The sequence below is a fragment of the Seriola aureovittata genome, chromosome 10 (genome assembly GCF_021018895.1).
Source record: "Seriola aureovittata isolate HTS-2021-v1 ecotype China chromosome 10, ASM2101889v1, whole genome shotgun sequence".
In the NCBI taxonomy this organism is placed as follows: Eukaryota; Metazoa; Chordata; class Actinopteri; order Carangiformes; family Carangidae; genus Seriola; species Seriola aureovittata.
The window spans coordinates 25538147-25558741 of record NC_079373.1 but is presented as its reverse complement, the minus strand read 5'-3'; the positions used below and the strand labels follow the sequence as shown (position 1 = coordinate 25558741).

The following is a 20595-nucleotide window of genomic DNA, read 5'->3' as shown; positions in this document are numbered from 1 at the left end:
TTGTGAGCTGTCAGGCTCTGTACTGGTCTAATGCTGATGTTTAGCAGGTATACAACATTTACCTTATTAATTTAGCATGTTAGCATGCTAACATACGCTAATTGGCAATTAACACAAAGAACAACTGAGGCTGTAGTGAGTGTCATTAGTTTTCAGGTATTTCATCTTAAAATAAATTATTGGATAAATACAAATAAGTAGTCTGCATGTGAGGTGTTTAGGGGCCATCTGTAAATTGTTGCATCTACCAATGGTATGAATGTGAGGTGTTTAGGGGACGCGTAAATTAAAGCATCTACCGATTGTCTGCATGTGAGGTGTTTAGGGTACATATGTAAACTGAACAGTCTACTGATAGTCTAAATTGTTTAGGGGACGTGTAAATTATAGCCTATACCGATGTAAATTGAAGCGTCTGTCAACATTCTGCATGTGAGATGATTAGGGGACCTCTGTAAATTGTAGCGTCTACCAATGGTATGCATGTGAGGCGTTCAGGGGACATGTATAAATTATAGCCTATACCAATAGTCTGCATGTGAGGTGTTTAGGGGACATGTGTAAACTGTAGCATCTACCAATCTACCCAGATAAAGTATCTGTCCTGCAGACAGGAAGGATTACAGCAAAGCTGGGGGAACAAAACAAACAAGTTCTGCAGAGAATAATTAGCTCCTCTCAGTCTGTGAGGACGAGTGGCTCGACTGCTGTCTCACTTCAGACAGCGAGACAGTTTATCAGACAGTTTATCAGACCAGGAACCAACCTTTGCAGGTGTGAAGCCACAAGTTTCTGTTTTTTTTTTTTTTTTTGTGTGTGTGTTTTTGTCGCACTGACGCACCAAACTTCAGCAGGTCTAATTGGAAACGTGCTGCGGCTCAAACACATTAGCATATGAAAGGATCATCAAAAAGACACAGTGTAACAGTTTGCAGCCTTTTCATGCTGATCACATAACTCTTATAGGATCCTGAAACAACCTAAATGAGATGTTGTTGGTTTTTCCATCAGTTCAACTTGACATGAGCCGGGAATGTTTACAACATTTATCTTCATTGCTGCTGCTCATTAGCTCCGGCGTTAGCGTCACCCCGACAATTTTAATTTACGACCATGAGAAGCAGCTGACTACCTCTGCCTGCTCTCTCTCTCGCTCTTTCTTCTCCTCCTCCTAAAATCCATCCGTCCTGCCGAGGGAAACCTCACTCCGTCAGGTCGGGTCGTTTCTCAGCTTTAATGATTGTGTGACGTTGCAGGACGTCATTTAACAAAGTCTCGACTTTTCAACCTTTTTGGAGCCGAGAGCAGTTTAGGAAAAGTCGTCTACACTGATGCTGTTTATTATTGCAGTTTTGCATATTTACTACAAAATTATAACCTGTACAGTTTCAAGTCTTTATCTCAGCTACTGGGAAGGCTTTTATTCGAAACAATCATTTTCAGTATTGTCAAATTATCGCAAATTATCTAAAATTGTCTGTAATTTTCTTGACCTTTAAGTCTAAAACTGAGCTTTTCAAAGCTAAAGGAGTCTCAGTCTGTATCTGGCCCAGTTACCAGCACAGTCAGCCGCTGCAGCAGAGGCTGTGACGCACAGGTCATGGAGACAATTAAAGTCCCATATGTGACACTTTACTTACTTTATTTGAAGTGTTGATCCATAAGAAGATATATTTGTGGTTTTAAGAACCAAAAACCATCTCAGTGTAGTTTCACATCTCCTCTCTCAGGCTTCTCTCTGGAGCTCTAGTAACAACAGGTCGGTGAGCCAATCAGAAGAGAGGAGGCTCTGAGCCTCTCTTCTGATTGGCTGACTGTTTTCTGAGTGATCCAATAAAAATATAGTAGATTTCAGGTAAAAACACTCAGAGAAACCAAATCCTGCAAGGTTTGGATGGTGGGTCCAGGTGGGCGGGGCTTGGTGACTGCTTTGTTGTGACATCACAAAGTTCCAGAAGTCCTGACGGCTGGTTTTAAGGCTCAGTTTCTGAATACAGGCTGTGTGCATTTCTCTGTGGACTGAGGCTTTGATACTTTCACAGTATTAATATAGAAGCTAGAGCTGATCTATAATCACACTACACATGGACAGAGATCTTTACACTGTTTTGAACTTTGTTGGATGTCTTCTGTGTTGGCGGAGTTTTGGTTCAACCTATTTAAGAGGTGTTTTTACAACTGTCTGCTCACTTCAGTTTGTGTTGCTGTTGAACTGTAATACACTGAGAGGGTGTTTCTAATATTTCCTGTCAGACCTGAGCTCTACCTCTTCATCACTGCTGAGTGAAGATGAGGATTTCAGTTTCCACCACTTTCACCTCTTCGATATCTCCTGCAGTGAAGGTACAGCTCGGTCTCCAGGGGAAACACACAGTTACTCCAAAGAGCTCGGTTCACAAACAGCTAATTACTGACCATTCTTTAAATAACAATGGGCTCCAACCGCAGGCAGATTTAATTGTTGGGTTTTTTGGGGGCGACTGCTGATGCAGGAGCAGAGGCTCATTATGTGTGGGGGCGAGCGCTGGACTTGAGCAGGTTTAAAGGATTTACAGACGGGGGAAGAAGATGAAAATTAGCACCTTTTAAAAGACAAACAATGGGATGTTAAGTGTCACAAGTAAAGGGGAGTTACAGGAAAAGTTTTTGTTCAGAACTGATCAGGCTGTATCGACTGTTTAAAATCTCAGTATCAAATCTGTTGTGTTATGGTTGAACACAACAGATTTTAGATTCTTAGTTTCTTCCGTCTCTCACACACTGAGGCTCTGGTGGACGAGCCTCCATCTTCCTGCTGCTGGTCTCCATCTGATCTCACACCTCCGCCCTCGCCTCCTGGGGAGCAGTTTAACAGGATGTATGGGATACTTTCTGTCTTGCTGATTTTATTTATTTTTTGGCCAGCTCGATGGTTTTCTAAAGATAGACTTCATTTCCACGGGGGCTCTTTGAAGTTGGCCGTCTATCCTCCATCATTTTGTAATTATCGGGGAGGCTTTTGACGGCACAGCGGCACATGACGCTTCCCCCAAAGAGCGAAGAGGATTCAAGTCGGTCTTACTTAAGGTGCGGTCAGATCGTGGTCTACAGAAGTGTCAGTTTGGCCTTTGAAGTCTTTAAGAAATTCATCATGAGGAGTCAGAGATGATCAGTGATCGTCCATCAGCTGACGCACTGGAGAGGCTACAGAGACTTCACCTAGGCGGGTTTGTAAGGCTAGTCATGCTGTACTCAGGTCATTTGCATTTATTAATTTGCAGCCTTTTTTACTTGCATGTGTTTTAAATCTCTCCCTCCACTCCTTGTCTTTAGTCGAGTTTGTTTTTTCCACGTGATCGTTTCCCTGCATTTATCAATTGAATTAAAACCATTTCTGCAGGTTCTCTGAGAGTTAAAGAGTTACTGCAAATGAGTTTTTAATCTTTTTTAAAGTCAGTTATAAATGAAAATGTAACCTGTTTCATAATTGAAAAAAATCGAACAGAGAAAAAAAACCCCTGCTGAGATAGAGTAAGAATAAATCTCTGCAGAGGAACAGGACATCAAGAAAAAGGTGGAAGAAAGTTGTGTTTGTGTCTCTGCTGGTGAAATGTCTTAAAAATTACAAAACATCTGGCTGAAGTCTGGCAGGAAACAATTCAGTTGAAAAACTAACAGGGGAAAAAGGAGCTGGAGAAATGTTAATCATCTTTCTACAGCTTTAATGTTCTCCTCCTGCTTTATTTCATGTCTAACAGGCACTTTATTCCTGTTTCATATCCCCACTGAGCCGAGCCTCTGTGGCCTCACACTGTCCTGCTTTTAAAACATGAGTTGAACACGACTCACAGCTTCACACCTCCTATAGAACAAACACCACAAAGCTGAAGTGGAATATTTTACAGGAAGAAGCTGCCAAATGGCTGTAAATGTTTTCAGTGAGTCATAAAAAAAATTAGCTCTGATTACAGTTTTCTGAGTTCAGTGTCAAACACATGAGGGTTGGTCAGCGTGCCCAGCATGGAGCAGCTCACAGGGACCAGTTAAACCTTTATAATAATAATAATGATGATCTTTATTGTCCAAAAATGTGGAAATTTGCCTTTAGCTTCAGAAATTGTGGATATCTTTACGGTCCACAGGTCGACTGATGCGATGGCCCACCAGAATCTGTCCCAGTCGTCCTACTACGACATTTATTACCACAACTGATAGAAATAAAACTGTATAAACAAGAAGGTAAAGTGCACATTCGTAGGAGATTCTAAGGCCAGGAACACACACAGTTGCGGCTGTGTTGCGTGATCTACACGCGACGCACACATCTCGCAGCAAAGTTAGACATACTGACGTCATATTTACGTCACACACCAGCAACATTACACAAAGCCGATTCCTTCCACTCTAGTTTCTATATATAGGCTGAATCTGAATATGACTAAGACAAGAAGAAATATAAATATACATTTTTTAAACCATTTCAGCAGCTGAGTGTAGAGAAAGAGACATTTTAGTGACGTTTTCTCTCTAAAAGAAATATGAAATTAATCTATAATGAAAAGAAATCTGACATTCAAGTAACCTGCAATCTCCCCACCCGGTCAGACACTCACGCCACACCATGCCACACAGACAGTGTGTTCCCGGTGTAAGAACGTAGTTCAGCTGATGGCGGCTGTGGGGCCCATTTCAGAAAAATAAGAAAACCAAGTTCTGCTATTGTAGTTTCTAAATATGAATCCTCACATTAACCTGAAAGGTCCAAATGGCAGAAAATGCATCTACTCACTCTTTCCTCAGTCGGAAAACTGGAGTCTGGTAATTTCATTCAAGTCCAAGCACAACTTTCAAAGGCTTAATCAATATCCAATACATCTCTCAAACTTTTCAACACTCGCTCCTCCGTTGGTCTCTTATCGAATGCAGCATGAAAACAGATGAAGATTTTACACACTTGTACGTTTATTAAAAACATTTCCTCATTATGTCGATTTTACCTTTGATCTCTCACAAAGTTGTTTTTCAAATCACGTCTACTTCAGAAAAGGCAGAGTTTGTGGAAATGCCAAAGGAAATAGATTTAAACTTTAGTAAAAACCTCCGGCAGTGACTTCCTGACTCCACATTTAAATAATCACTTACAAAACCTTGTTGTTTTTTTGTTGCTATAACTGACTCATGCCTTATCCATATATCTTCTGTTACATCCTGTTCCTTGTGTGGACCACAGCTCTTTTGTTGCAGGTTGTGTCTCTGAATAAAAAGCTGATCTGAGGCAGGCAGCAGGTTTTATCTAAAGTGCTGGAAGTGTTTATCACAGAGAACAAACTGAAATGCCAGTGAAATGCCATCGCTCTGCTCTCAATATTTGGCTCTTAATCGACTTTGCCGAAGGAAAATGGCGGCTCGTCCTCATCCTTTGTCTTCTTCTATTAATGATGCGTTTTAAATTAGGCCCAGGTCAGAGGTTGGTTTTCTTCTGTATCAGAGTAATACAGTGACAGTCTGTCTGTACATGCATGAGTAACTGCAAACAGGAGTTGCTAATAGCTAATCATGCAACTTTTAATGGTGCAAATTTGCCAAAATGTGAATAAGACAAAGCAGCAGCAAATGTAATGCAATTGAAATCCTGGAACTAACAATGGGTTTTTTGCTTGAAAAATTACAAACAATTATTATTTTTCTGTTCATCAACTTATCATTTCAGCTTTATAGGAGACGGACTTTTATTTCCAATTTCTCATCTCACGCTCAAACAGAGAAAACATGAGTATAAATTATTCCTTTAAGCTCTGCAGATAAACGAGGATCTACTTCTGAACTGGACAGAAACATTTGTTCTCATTTTGTTCTCCTCATGCGATTCTGAAAGTAAGTCACATCGACTGGATGTGAATGTGAGCCGTCGGTACGTTCAGACTCCCTCTGTGTGACAGTGACAGTGTGATGACAGGCAGCAGGTTTTTAGATGATCTGCAGTCAGGCGGGAGGACTGCCCCGAGGAGGAGGAGGAGGAGGAGGAGGGGAGTCAGGTTTTAGTAAACCAATCAGCAGCGGGGAGCTGTCAGGACCAATGAGCATCAGCGCTGAGGGAGAGCTGCAGAGGGTGATGGGACAGAGAGCAGATCTGACCTGCGATCAGCAGCGAGTCCTCATCACTGAAACATTTCCAAAGATCAACTCAGGTCGCCGTGAGACGTAACAGCCTCCGGAGCTAAAAGTGTAAAACCAATTAATAATCAATTTAATATCAGACACTCTGAAGCCTCAAACTGATCATTACCATCTATTTAAATATTCCACTTTATATTTTAAGAGTGGGGGAACCTTCTCGACCATTAGAAGAGTTTTAGAAGTAGAGGTTTCTGTTTTTTTTTTATTATTTTAACCTTTAATTATTCAGTGTAGTTTCACAGAGAGGCGAGCTCTCTTATACAGGAACGCCCTGATCACATTCACACCTGGAGGCTGCCCAGTGCAACCACAGTCTGACCTGCTCCACAGATTTAATCCTGCCAGTCTGGGGATCGGACCGGCGACCTTCCAGCAGTGGTGAGGCCAAAAATTCAAACCCTAACCCATTGTCCAACACGCAGTATGTGTTTTATTTCCATTATTACTCAGCTAATACTTTCTGGATCAATCAATAACCCGTTTGTCTGTAAGATGTCAGAACACACTGAGAAATACCATTCGCAATTTTCTTGAAAACAAAGATATTCAGTTTCCTATCACAGAAGACAAAGACGAGCACTAAATCCTCACAGCTGATAAGCAGAAACCTGGAGAACTTTCTGATTGAAAACCGACTTCAGGGATCAATCAGGTTTCAGTTGATTAACAAATAATTTCAGCTCGTCTATTTAAATTTCCTCCTGAAAAGTTTACATGCTGGAGATACAAGGTTTTTACTTGCAAACATCCAGATGTTGCAGTTTGGGGAAGTCTAAAGATGTTACTGGTGACGTTATTCAAGTCTTTCACTTGTATATTTGATTATTAGTTATTAATTAGTGTTGCTTTGTAATTAAAGCGCCGCAGATTCAAAGGTTGAATAAAATATAACTGATGTTCAGCTCCTGAAGTCCGAAGCAGACCAAACCCAAGTGGTTGGGTCTCTGTCCACCAGGTGGTCCGCTTCACAAGCAGCCAGCTACTCCTGAAGTCTACATGACGGCTGAACGCCGGCCGAGTGTCGGCAGACGCCTGCCAGCAAGCGTTACGTCCCGCAGCAGGCGAGGAGGACGTCCCACCCACGGCTTAACCCCAAAACGACACGGCAAACACTCGTCTGCCGCAGAGAGACGTGAAGAGACGATCCGAGGAGCCGGTTGATGATAATCTGGAAGAGCATTAGCGGCGACATGCTGTGACATCATCATCATCATCATCATCATCATCATCATCATCGTCATCATCATCATCATCATCCCGAGGCTCGGGAAGAAACGACACGTTTTCGTTTTGACCCGGCTTCCTGCGACCGTGTGCAGCCCGCAGCAGGAGGCGTCAGCATGCATGTGCGTGACGACGCACACATGCAGAAGAGTCAGTGGGTTCGAAGAAATCCAGATCAGATTTTAAGTCGTCAACCTGAAACTGAACCTGGATTCGCTAAAGATAGGACGAGGAGAAAAACAAAAAAAAAATTGGCTTGTTGAAATTTAAATACTAAATAAACTGAGACTTCAGGGATAATCATGAAAATCTGATGACAATGCACCAGGTAACAGGAATGACCCTGATATTGTGGAATCAGGAAAAATCCAGAAAGATGACAATGGAAATTTCTCAATAAGTCTGGAAAGTCAGGAAGACCTTTGAGAAATGTTGTAATAATCCAAGATAAATCTGGAAAGACAGAAATGGTTATGAAATCTTTGAGGAAATCCTCAAACATCTCAAATCACACTGAAAAGCCTGGGATAAAATGGTCTAAAATAAGCCTGAGAAGCACAAAAAATACCTTGAAACATTAGAGATAACCTTCAAAAGTCCAGGGAACCTTTAAAAGCAGTCTGGAGACTCCAAAATAAGAGCCTGGAAAAGGTTTGAAATAATCATGAGACTCCAGAATAAACCTAAGACGACTGAACTAAGCTGGAAAGAAGAGTAAATACCTGAAAAGTCTGAACCAACCAGAGCTAAGGACGACTGTGATTGGTTTAAAGAAATGCAAACAAACCGGATCAAGTCAAGTCTCAGGTCCACAAACCTGGGTTGTTGGTCATTAAAGCCCAGAATAAAATCAAGGTATTCACCTGAAGAGTCAGGAAAATCCCTTGAATCTTAAAAAGATGTTAAAGATAAGATGAAGATGTTGGGGAAAAGCCTCTATCCAGAGTTATTCCTCCTCATGTTCAGCATCAAACTGTACTTCGATCAAGTCATTTAAGGAAAAATGTAGAAAAACAACTAAAGCACATGAGGTCTATGAGTTAGAAACAGTCTGGAGATAATAGAGGGGAAACAGTGTGATTAAAACGTCACTGAAGGACTCGTCCAGTAAATAGCCTCCTCCGCACAGAAACAAAAACCATTTAGCTGAAAGCCGGAGGAGTAGCGGGGCAGGCGGTGATTTGTTTGGCTGCTCAGAAAAAAAAAAATGCTTTTGTCTCTTGCTGAATTACATCGACTTTTCTTTCCCTGAAGCGTTTCAACAACAAACAAAAAAAAGGACACAGAAAAGGTCTGTTTAACAAACCACAAGAGCTCCTGTCAAATACTTCACAGTGAGCGGGGGACAGGTTCAGTCCAGGTTTGGGGTTTAACCAGAGGAGGAATCTTGTTTTGGTGAAATCAAATGAATCCTGACGTGCTGTAGAGATTCAAACCTGCATCTGTTCACTTCAGCTTTAAACCGTTGATCCGATGATGTCAGGCTGTCGATAGTTATTCTCTTCAGCTGCTGAGTCTCACGAAGCCACAAAACGCAGGAAGGAGTCGGAGCCTTCTTCCGAAAAACCAGCGAAGAGAAATAAACAGAAACTTCTGTATACAGTCAACAGAAGGGTTTAAAGTCACTTGGCCACCAGGGGGCGGCAAACAGCCCCAAACATGCACTTTAACGTGACTAAGAGTCTGTCATTATGGGCCGATCTGTCCAGCAGAAGTCAGGATGAGGGTAAGTAAAAACTTTGAGCTGTTGGTGCTGCAGGAGGGATTATCAAAGTCATTAGGGATTCATCCTCTAGGGATCATGAATATCTAAACTAAGCTACATGGTAGTTGCGTAGATATTTCAGTGGTGGGCCGACCAACCAACACACCTCATACCGCTCGCATGGCTAAAAACAAAGTGAGATATCTCGATAACTACCTTTTCATTTGGTTTGATAGTCATGGTCCTCAGAGGATGAATCCCTTTGAGTTTGGTGATCTCCTGATGTTTCCTCTAGTGCCAACATCCAAAATAAAGCCTCACTTTCACATGAGAAATATCACAATTTCACAGATGTCTGATCGTCACTCATTCCTGCCCCTCAGAGGATGAGCCCTTAAGATTTCAGTGAGTCGCGGCGGAAAGAGCAAACGTAAGAAGCAAGCGTTAGCACTAGCCCCGCTAATAAGAAGAAGAAGAAGGGGAGCAGCAAGGAAGAGGCTGTGGGTGCATCAGACCCTCAGGTACAGAGAGCAGCCTGGGAAATGTTTCTATTGTCCACGAGGATGTTCGCTGGTCGCCGCACACACCAAAATATCCATCGGAAATAACGGGTTTCACAGCGCAGTGGTGCCGTTGTCGCGTTCTGTCTGAAAGCCGCGTTAAGATCAAGACGTCTGACTCTATCTTCATCCGGTTAAAATATAGTTAAAAAACAAATCGTAAAAATGTGACTTGAATCTGGAAAAACTTCGGGCTGTGGGGCGTCGTGTGGCGTAGTGGTCTAAGCAGGCGCCCCATGTGTAGAGGCTACAGTCCTCGCAGCTACCTGCAGTCGGCCCCGGTTCGAATCCCGCATCAGACGGCCTTTGCTGCATGTCCTTCCCCCTCTCTCTGCCTCCCCGTCTCTCTCTACTGTACTGTCAAATAAAGGCATAGAAAAGCCCAAAAAAAATATACTATAAAAAAAAACTTCGGGCTGAGAACCACAACACTGACGCTTGCACAAAGGTGACAGGTGACCAAAATAAATGGATTGTTACCATGATTCAAAGGACAGATTTGTAGGACTGAGAATTGATGGAAACATTTTTAGAGATTTCAACGTGGAAAAGTTTCATATTATACTTCAAATCGAAAGAAATAATCAACCCCATGTAATGTAGGTCCTGTCCTGTCACGCGGCAACAACCGGCAGCTCTGAATGCAGAATAAAAGGCCTCGCTCTCAGCAGTCTGAGCTGCTGACACACTCAGACGTGACAATCGAGCAGAAGACACAAAGGGACGAGTGTGGGAGTGCGGAGGGAAACACAAATGAAGCATGAAGTGTGTACAGAGACAGAGGAAGATGGCTGCTGCACTTATGAGCGAGCCTCCTGAGACGACAGCTCCTCCTCCTCTTCCTCCTCCAGCCGACTCATTCAGGGGAAAAAACATCATCCGCAGCCCAATAAATGTCAGGTTACCGTCTGCAGTCATCAGCGTCGCTTCCACGCTGTGAGTCAACACGCCGCCGCACATCACCGATTCAAATCACAACAAGTCAGGAGAGGATGGGCGGGACGAGATCAGAGCCTCGGGCCGACCTGAAAGATCGGCAAGCGCAGAGAACAACAGACAGCCACAAAAAAAAAACTGCTGCCCGGGAGCCTCTGAGCAAGACAGCACACCAACAAACTGTTATAAGAGAAAATATGGTTCTTTTTGTCCTTATATTAAGTAACATAAAACTTGTATTTTCTCCTTGATGTTTATTTTCAAGATGTTAATTTTTCACTTCAGGGTGTTTTCAGAAAAATTCTTCGGGTCAAATTCAAATCTCCACCGTGACTCAAGGCGTGAGTAATGATCCGAGAAAAAGTTCAGTCAGACCGATCGAAAGACTTTAAAACCCCCCGAGCCGTGGCCGCTGGTACGGCTCACAACAAACCTGACAGTCAACACCAACAGTGTAGGTGTGCTTTCAGCTGTTTCACTTGATCTTCTTCAACCAATTAAACACGTTCTGACATTATGATGATGAATTAGTTCATGCAATAATGCTTCTCTATAATTATGGTAGTCTAACTAAAAATGCTTTGTAACTGCGCTGAAAATTACATTAAGTGTCAGTAATGTACTTGCATCTTAACGAAAAATAAAACCATCCTTTGCTGCATCATCCTGATCATCGCTCAAATCTAGTGCCTTTGTCAGAGGATGTTATAATGATAATACGCTGTAATCCATATATCTGAATTCAAGTATTTTCACCCCCCAAGAACATGCAGAGGATGCTGTATTTGTTTCAGCCCTGTAGCATCTGCACAGCTTCCTTCCTCTGCTCCCACAAACCACCACCAATCTGAACTATGTGACAAATGAAGCCGACTAAGATGAGCGTCGGCGTCGACGTGTTGATCGGCTCCTCTACAGTCAGAGGAAGCTGCTGAGACGTTTTAGTGAAGACATTTATCATCAGGAACAGGTTCACGTGATCGTCACTATGAACACACGGATTCAGATCTTTGTACATTTTTCTTCTCGGAGACGAGCACAACTGTCGACCTCTCAGTGGCGCTAGAAGAAAAAGTCAGCGGATTGCCAAAGTCATTAGGATGCATCATCTGGATTTCATGGATGTCTTTCTAATAGTTGTTTAGATATTTCTGTCTGGTGCAAACTGGTGGACCAAACTGACCGACATCATCACCCTTTACCCATAAAACCTGGAAAACCACGAGAGAAGCACCTTGAGAACAAGTTTAACAAATGAACCCGTTTTATCGTCTCTTTATCCTGCCGCACAGACGCTCAGCGACTGACTGAATCCACTGTAGGAACATCTCCACCGACAGACAACACACACGGAGCAGATCTACAAAACACGGGGCGACGCTGGGAGATGGATCGGTTGGTGGTGATGAATGAGCTGCAGCAGCTTTGACATTCACAAGGACAAGAGGCGAAGCATGTTCAGCTCCTACAGGAGAGGAGGAGGAGGAGGAGGAGGAGGAGGAGGAGGAGGAGGAGGAGGAGGAAGAATCCAAACTCTACCTTTAGTGATGAGTAATTAATGTTGGAGAAACAGAAAACACGAATACGTACACCGTCTTTCTCACACTACTTAAAACTTTAAAATGGTTATGATATTTTTTTTAGAACACAGAATCAAATCTAGAAGGTCAAAGGTTGGGAAGCCATGCACTTAAACTAAACAGTGTTTGAACTTGTTACCCATTAGGCTGAATGTGAAGCAGCAGGGTCAAAGGTCAACATCTGCCCTCACAGCTACTCTGACTCACAGCGGAGGGTTTTCTCTTCCCTCAGCGAGTCCTGAAGGAGGGGGGGGGGGGGGTCCGAATTATTCCTGTTGCGTAAGCAGGCGCCTGCGAGGCTCTCGTCCGCCGATCCTCATAATCAGGACGCGAGAAGTCTCCTTCCGTCTGTTAGTGACGCTTCGATTCACAGCAGCCGGGCCGGGACCTCCGCAAAAAACAAGCTGCTGAGGACGGAGCAGCACGAGAGGCGACTGGTTCTGTTGGCCTTTAATTCGTGGTCTTGTTGGACCCCGTGTTAAAAGGTTCTTATTTTTTTGTCCACCACAGGAAGATACACTAGAGGAATATCTTTTAATAAAGAGAGACGGTGAACACAGAAACAGCTCCTGTTAAGTTTCACCATCACGCCTGCAGCTGATGATCATTCGCTCTCATCTGTAATCACGCCGCACGCAGATGTAATTTCTCGCCAAACAACATCACTCTGCTGAAGCGCAATCTGGAAAACAATAACACATGGCCCTGAATAAAAGATGGAATCATTTCTTCAGTGTGTAATAAAATAATATGGACGGGGCGTGAATATGAGTCCCCCGTTTTCCTTGGCGATGAATGTAGTCGGCTGGTAATGAAACCAGCTGACCTCTGACCTTTATCATCGCTCAGCTGATGAGGATCTGTGAAGGTCACGCTCGCTCCACAGCAGTCTGAAATTTCAGGGTATTATCCGAGCTCCACTCTGAGCTTTTTATTCCCACATGGATCCGATTTCTCATCTGGTGGCAGAATCACAACCTTTTTATTCGCAGCACAGAAATAAACCAAATGAACAGAACCATCCAAAAGGTAAACAGCTGAGACTGTAAAGGTCTGAATATATTACCAACAATTCCTCTGACTGAAGAAGCCGCAACCAGAGAAAGGCTTGGAGTTTTCTTTGTAAAGCAACGACAACCTATTAATGGGTTAACTACTTAAAGTCTTTTTGGCCAAGTCCAAGTCAACCTTCCAATCAATGGAGCCGAGTCAGTCACGTCATTTGAGACAAGTTTCATGTCATTTAAAACAGATCCGAGTAAAATCACAAGTAATGTGAGAAAAGTCTAAGACAAGTTTCTAGAGACAAGTCAGAGTCGAGTCTTAAGTCATTTGAGGAAAGTCTGAGTCAAGCCTCAATTTGTTTAAGATAAGTTTATCACCATGGAGGCGAGCCTCAAGTCACTGGAGACAAGTCCGAGTCAAGTCTGAGTCTCTAGTCTTGAGACAGGTCTGATGTCTGAGCTTCACTGGAGACGAGTCCACATGAAGAGTTTTCTCCTTCTGAGTGAAGAAAGCCAATAAGCATATTTCCTGAAAGGCTGAACTTCTGAAAGAACTCAAAGGCCTCATTAAATTGTATTAGTGAAACTTTCACTTTCAAGTATTTGTACAATACAATTATATTTCACTGTGAACTCTACAGATGAATTCACTCATGAAACAGCTTCTTACCACTCACAGTTCTGCTGGTTATAGTCTGAAAGTTTTCAATAAGAGAATGGATTATTGAAAACTGGATGGATTACAAATTCAGGCCATCAAAAATGAGCATAAAGCACAAAAAGCTTTATTAATACTGACAATAAAACAATGCGGGCGATGGCTTCAGACAGCTTAACGAGGTCGTCATTGTCAGCCGCACTAATGAATTGCCGCTACAATGAGCAAATTCCCCTCAATTAAATTCCATTATCCGCCCTCCCCTCTGTCTGTTCTCTCCCCTCGGAGAGAAATTACATTTGTAACCCAACAACAGAGCAATAAGGTAATCGAGACGGATCAGCCGGCTGACGCCTGCAGCTCACATTCATTTTTACTGAAGGTGGAGCGGTTTCACCCTCACATTCATTCAGGACATTAATATGGAATTAGACAGCTGATTGAGCATTCTGCTGCTCAGACTGTGATGTTGAGGGTCACACTGTCAACTAATGAGACAGGTCTGATTATCTGTCCGTGATTGGCTGAACGCAGGCCCGCAGTGACATCACCTGTCGAGGAGCATTTTCTAATAGTCCGCCTTCGTTTGTCTCAAGTCAGCTGAGATATGTCTGAGCCGAGTCTCAAGTCACTGAGTGTAAGTCGGTCAAAAAGTCATTTAAGTAAAGTCTATGTTGAGACAATCCTGAGTCTAGTAACTTGAGACCAAGTCCAAGTCATGTTAAAACCTCTTTGAGACAAGTCTTTAATCATTTGAGACAAGTCGTGGTCAAGAAACCCGAGTCAGGTCTGAGTCAGGTCTCAGGACATTTGGTACGAGGTTCAAGTCATTAATAAAAGCCTCCCATCATTTCAAAAGAAGTCTGAGTCACGTCTTAAGTAACTGGTCACAAGTTTCAGATCATTAAAGACGATTCTAGTCAATCACTTGAGTCAAGTCTAAAGTATTGTGAGACAAGTCGAGTCTCAAGTCAATTAAACATTTCAGTCGAGTCTCAAATATTTTGAGAAAAGTTAGAGTCGAGTCATAAGACATTTGAATCAAGTCTGATTTGGGTCTCAAGTCATCTGAGTCATCAAGGCTTCAATAGACTGGAGCCAAGTCTTAAGTCATTTAAGACCAATCGATTCTTAGGTCATACAAGTCTCTTGTAATCTGAAAGCGAGGTCAGGTTAAGTACTAAGTCACTGGTCTTAAATAATCAGTCAAGTCCGCATCGAGGCTCAGGACATTGGAGGGAAGTGTCAAGCAGTCAGAGACGGGTCGAGTCCGAAGCCATTAAGACATTTCTCAATCGATCTGAGACGGGTCTGAGTCAAGTCTTGGGTCATGTGACACACTGAAGGAGACACTAGCTAATCCTCAAGTTATTTCTACATGACAACAAGGGACGATGCTTTTAGAAAACACCCTTAAGGACAACACACAACTGCGACGACAACTCATGAAGACACTCCTGGTCCAGTTTCACAGTGTGTCACACAAAGGACTCCTCCGTCAAAGCTACTGAAAACAATAATGGACTGGCGGTTTTCGGGTTTCACCTCTTCTCCTATTGTGCCACAGACGATGTGTTTATTCCCTCACATGAACCATCTGCTGCTGTGTTTTGTCAGGAGTTAGCACAGAGTGGTGTGATATTAGCAGGCAACACCTCAGAGAGTGAAAACCGTCCACAGCATTCACACGTCCTCAGACTGTGCAAAGATCCTGTCGCCTGAAAACTAAGTGAATTATTTCTGGAGACCTTTGAAGCCTCTCAGACTCAGGTCCTCATACTGCAGGTCTTAATTATTGTTCTGTTTTAAAGGCTGCTCTGATTGACATTTGTTAATCATAAAGAACAAATATTCCACAGCTATTAAAGGAAATTCCAGTTCAAGTGCAAAATAAAGTGGGAGTAATGCAACATGACATTTTCACATAAATTTGCTGCTGCTAAAACCTTGGACTAATGTAGTTTCCATTTTTTCTTGTTTTATCTCAATGTCCTGCAAACTTCATTATTGTTTTATCTATCAATTATCCCATTAAAATCAAATTAAAACACCTTATTTTAATCTGTATTAATTGGAAAACGATCAAATTCGAAAAGGTGAAAAATGAAGGGATTCAATGTCATAATTCGCATTTGATTCGTTTGTCAAAACACTTTGTAAACTCTGTTTTTAAAAGGTGCCATATAAAAGAAGTTATTATTATTATTATTATTATTATTATTATTATTATTATTAGAATGCTACAGAAGGAAGCTTGCTAATCTGTTAAGCATTTTAATCTTGTAAATGCTAAATGTTAGCATTCCTGTTGATAATTTTATGACCCCTCTAGTTCATCTTCCAAACCCTCCGGTTAGGAACCAAGGCTCAAACACAAACCTCCTGCCCCCCCCACGTTGAACAGTCCCAGCTAGAGAAGTGATACTTGACTTTATTTGTCCTCCTCTATGGATGGAGGCTGTCGTGCTGCTGGAGGCTCAGCTCTCCTCCTCCTCCTCCCTCTGACAGTTTATATGGAACGATGCAGGATGGTTCCCCGTGTTTTCATTCCTCCCTCTGTTATTTTCTCGCCTCTTTTATTTTTTATAGAGTTTTTTTGGCCAAGCCTGCGGGGAGCTCATAAACAGAGCCTCGGTGGTTCTGTCTCTCCCACGCAGAGATGGAAATATAATGCAGCAGCGTGAGCCACTGTCGCAGCGGAGCGTCCTCCTGAAGACCAGGCTGGGCTCCGGCTGTGTGATACTGTGTGAAATGGATGTGCAAATATTATGCAAATGCATAGAAGAGCATATCACAGTTTCAAGATGGAGGATCTCACCTCCGACACCCTCAGCGATTCTCCTGAAGAGGCGGGAGAGTGTTTTATTAACAGCACAACTCACCAGGATCAAGACAGGACAGATACTGATGATTAATCTATTCTTACAGTCTCACCGGCTGACGATGTAGAGTTTGTCCTGAACGTGGCGATACTTGGCCTTGGAATATAAATGAAAATGACCGGCGTCTGGTTGCTATTGATAAGCTTAGTCACCGATGAACAGATAAGCAGTAAAGTTCTGATACCCCAACTGTATTCAGGGAAGAATGAAGCAATTACACACTAACTACTCCTCTGTGGCCCACATTAAGACTTTTCCGTTTTGCCTTATAAAGTTGTTATTTTTAAAAAGTTTCACCAAGTGCTACACAGATTCAAAATAAGTATAACCTCAGCTAATTATATATGTCACCCAATACAGACTTCTGTACAGTATAATAGGGGATAGTAGCCCATAATAAAAGAAAAAAAACGAACTTGAATTTTTCCATAAAAGCTGCAAATCATAACAACGAGAGAAAACTTTTCTCTTTAACTGTTCTTCTTCTTTTGAGCATTTTCTTTTCTTCTCCTTGAAAAATCAGCTTCGGAGTCTCTGCTAAACTGAATATCTGACTGGCAGTCTGTTTTCTGCCAGTAGAATAAACTCAAGAACAACTTCTCTTCACTTTGAGCTCAGAATAAAACGGTGTCGCTCCCACTGAGTGTGGGTATACCATCAAACGCTCTGATTGGCTGTGACAGCACCCACTGGAGCCAATGGGAATGTCCAATTCAGTGACGTGACTTTAGACGTCACTAGCAAAGATGGCGGATGAGAATCGATCAATAAACACTTTAAAGACAACGTGATATTTTGGGAGCGTATACGCTACCGTGGGCTTCAGATTAATTGCGCACCTTTGCCACAAGAGGGCGCCAGTCTCCGGCCTTTCCAACATAGTCACTGTTACATCACTGGTTACAGGAGCGATGAAGCACACATCCTACCACACTGGAAATGTTACGTAAAATTTATCCCACAAACATGTACATTTCAAGATTTATGAATATTGATAACAAATGTACTTTTTGTAGGACTGAACAAGAAAGCGTAACTAATTTGTTCTACAGTTTCTCATATTGTTTTACATTCTGGAAAGAATTTGAAAGTTACATATTATTCAAAACAACACGTGTGATTAACGTTGAAGAGAAAAATATTTTCACTTATTTTGAATGTAAGGGTAAAATTTTATACAATATTGTTAAATCCTGATTTTACGAGGGAAATTTCATATTCATAAGGCGAAATATCTGAAGTCAAGTCCCTCATTCAGTTGTTTCTAATTGATCTTGAATTTTACTTTAAATCTCTCAAAACGAGAGATGTTTGTCACTTTATGTATTTGTTTTTTTTTTCATTATTTTTCACCTTTTTGTTGAATTTTTATCCGTTTCTTTTATTAAGAATATGTCTGATATGATATGTCTGATTGCTTTTAAATTTTACAATTTAAATAAATGGAAATAAAAAAAAAAAAAAAAAAAAAAAACATTCTACCTCGCCCAACCACACAAATCAGTTGCGAAACAAACTGCAAGATAGGATATGAATATGTCCGCCATTTAATCCCACTTGATTTTACAGGCCTGTATCTAGATTATTTAAATTTGACGGTGGTGCAATCTTGAAAAAAACAGACTCTTGGTGTTAAAATAGTTTAGCCTAATAATTGCCTGTATTATGTCACCTTTACTGAGGACGTGCCACCAACCAAGAACCAGCTGCAGTCAGTCCCTGTGGTCTGTCAGAGTCCAGACTGCAGCTGAAGGTTTGGACAGTGCTGGTGAGTGAGGAAACCTCTGCGTCAGCAAAATCTGGTTATTCCCACCCCCACCCCCCTCCTCCTCCTCCCTCCTCCTCTCCACCCTGAAGGCATCTCCAGCTAATTTTAGATAAGTGATGTTGTGGGGCCTTTCTGTCCTCATTAAGCTGGCCGGGCTCTAACACACACACATGAATCATACAGCTCATCACTAATTTAGGGCAGTGGAATTTGTTTGCTGCTGCGAACAGCAACGCGCCGCCTCCAGACACAGTTTGTCTGTACGACTCTGCACACATCGAAGAAGACGAGGCAGCAGCTGCGTTCAACTTTTTTATGTTTCGGCGCATCGCGAGAGACGTCTTAACACGTTATCAGTGCCGCGTCCAGGCTCCAGGACGAAGCTGATGAAGAACTGAAGACTGAGCGTGTTTCCTCCACCGCTAAGTGACAGTTTCACAGTTTTTTTTTTTCTTTTAAAGTTTGTCTTGTTTTAAGTCTGCCTCACGTCAAAGAGAAAAGACTGTAAACACAATATATTCCTTCACTTTATGACGGACTGGTTGGACTATATTGTATTTAAAAAAAATTATAACTGTTGTGGAAATGGACATTATAATGAATTTATTAAAACAGGTAAACATGGAAGAAAAGTTTCAACCAGCAAATTAAAAACAGGGTCGGACCAGAAAAAAGAGAAACTGAATCAAATATGAAAACAGACATAATTAAAAATAACAGTCTGTCTCAAAAACAAGACAACTATAGATTAAGTTGTAGTATAATTACTGTCTTACATCTATAATTTAGAAACTGTGACCTCAGTTACACTAATGTGAACTGGAGGTATATATATGTATATATATATATATATAAATATATATATATATATATATATGTGTTTAGCTAATTGTATGATCTTATCAATTATGTTGTCTCTTCTTAGACGATAGATCACAATCATAATCAACGCATTTCAATATAGTATTTTAGTATTTTTCTGGTGTCATATCTGTAATGTATTGTGGTTTTATGATAATGAATGATAATGTTTTAATTACACTGCACATGTAAAAACCCAACAAGGGTCAAGAAGGGAAAATTAGCAACAGCAATAATCTCTCAGCACGTGAGTTTCATGCTTTGTGTTGGAACCATGTTAAATTGCATTCTTCCAATTAAATTAATAAATAAATTAAAAAGCAGGTTTGGGTGGATTTTTACAATTTACTACGATTACTACTGATTAAAATTGTTTCCTTCAGTTCTATGTAGTTTGATCCATCTTTTCAGTGTAAAAGACAGTGTAAATCACGGCTGAGCTGGGAAGATCTCTCTTCCAAACTCTGGATCCATGACAGACCTCTTCTCTGAAGCGTAGTGGTTCATAGAAACACAAGACCCGGGACTGTCCTGCCTGCAGCTACTGTCACTCGAAGGCGACACCCTTAATTATACATAACTTTGAGCCTTAATAAAATGTAAACAGGTGAGTTATATAAACAGGTGTCATGAATGAGGAAATTATCTTTACAGACCAAAACCGTTCTTGTACCAGGCTGTAAACATGTTTATTTATGCTGTGAAGTTGGACATTTTAACATGGGAGTCTATGGGGACTGACTCACTGTTGGAGCCAGACTCTAGTGGTTGTTAGAGGAACTGCAGGGGGGCCCGTTTTCAAGCTAGTTGTGATGTCCCATCCTGTTCGGTACGTCCACGTGTTAAAATCAGGTTTGAGTTGAACACAGAGAAATTTTCCCTTTTCAGCAGATGAATATGAAAACAGCTTTCTAGTATCAAACTCTGCACACTTGAAAATTATACGGTAATGAAACATTAATGCTGTCTTAAATACTGAGATTCAACTAACACTTGTCTCCGAGTCTCCTCTCCAACTTAAAAGAAACCCTGTTCACCTGTTTTCTGTTCGGCTCAGGCAGCCTCAGATTTTCCACACATTTCTAAACCCTCTGCTGCTAAGAAGCTGTTTCTTTCTTTCTTCTTCTTTTTTTTAACACTTTTCACACACTTTCTACACCGCTAAGGTCGACCTGCAGCTTCTCTGCCGCACACAAGATTTATTCCAGACTGTGATAAAACAGCCAGTGGCCCACTAACACTTGCCTGATGAAACACTTCA

At 41.7% G+C, this 20595-nt stretch overlaps 1 protein-coding gene across 3 annotated transcripts in view; it reads right to left on the bottom strand.

Moving 5' to 3' along the window:
• LOC130176370 (metabotropic glutamate receptor 8-like) overlaps nt 1-20595 on the bottom strand; it is a 121400-nt gene that overhangs the window by 93462 nt on the left and 7343 nt on the right. The window lies entirely within an intron of this gene.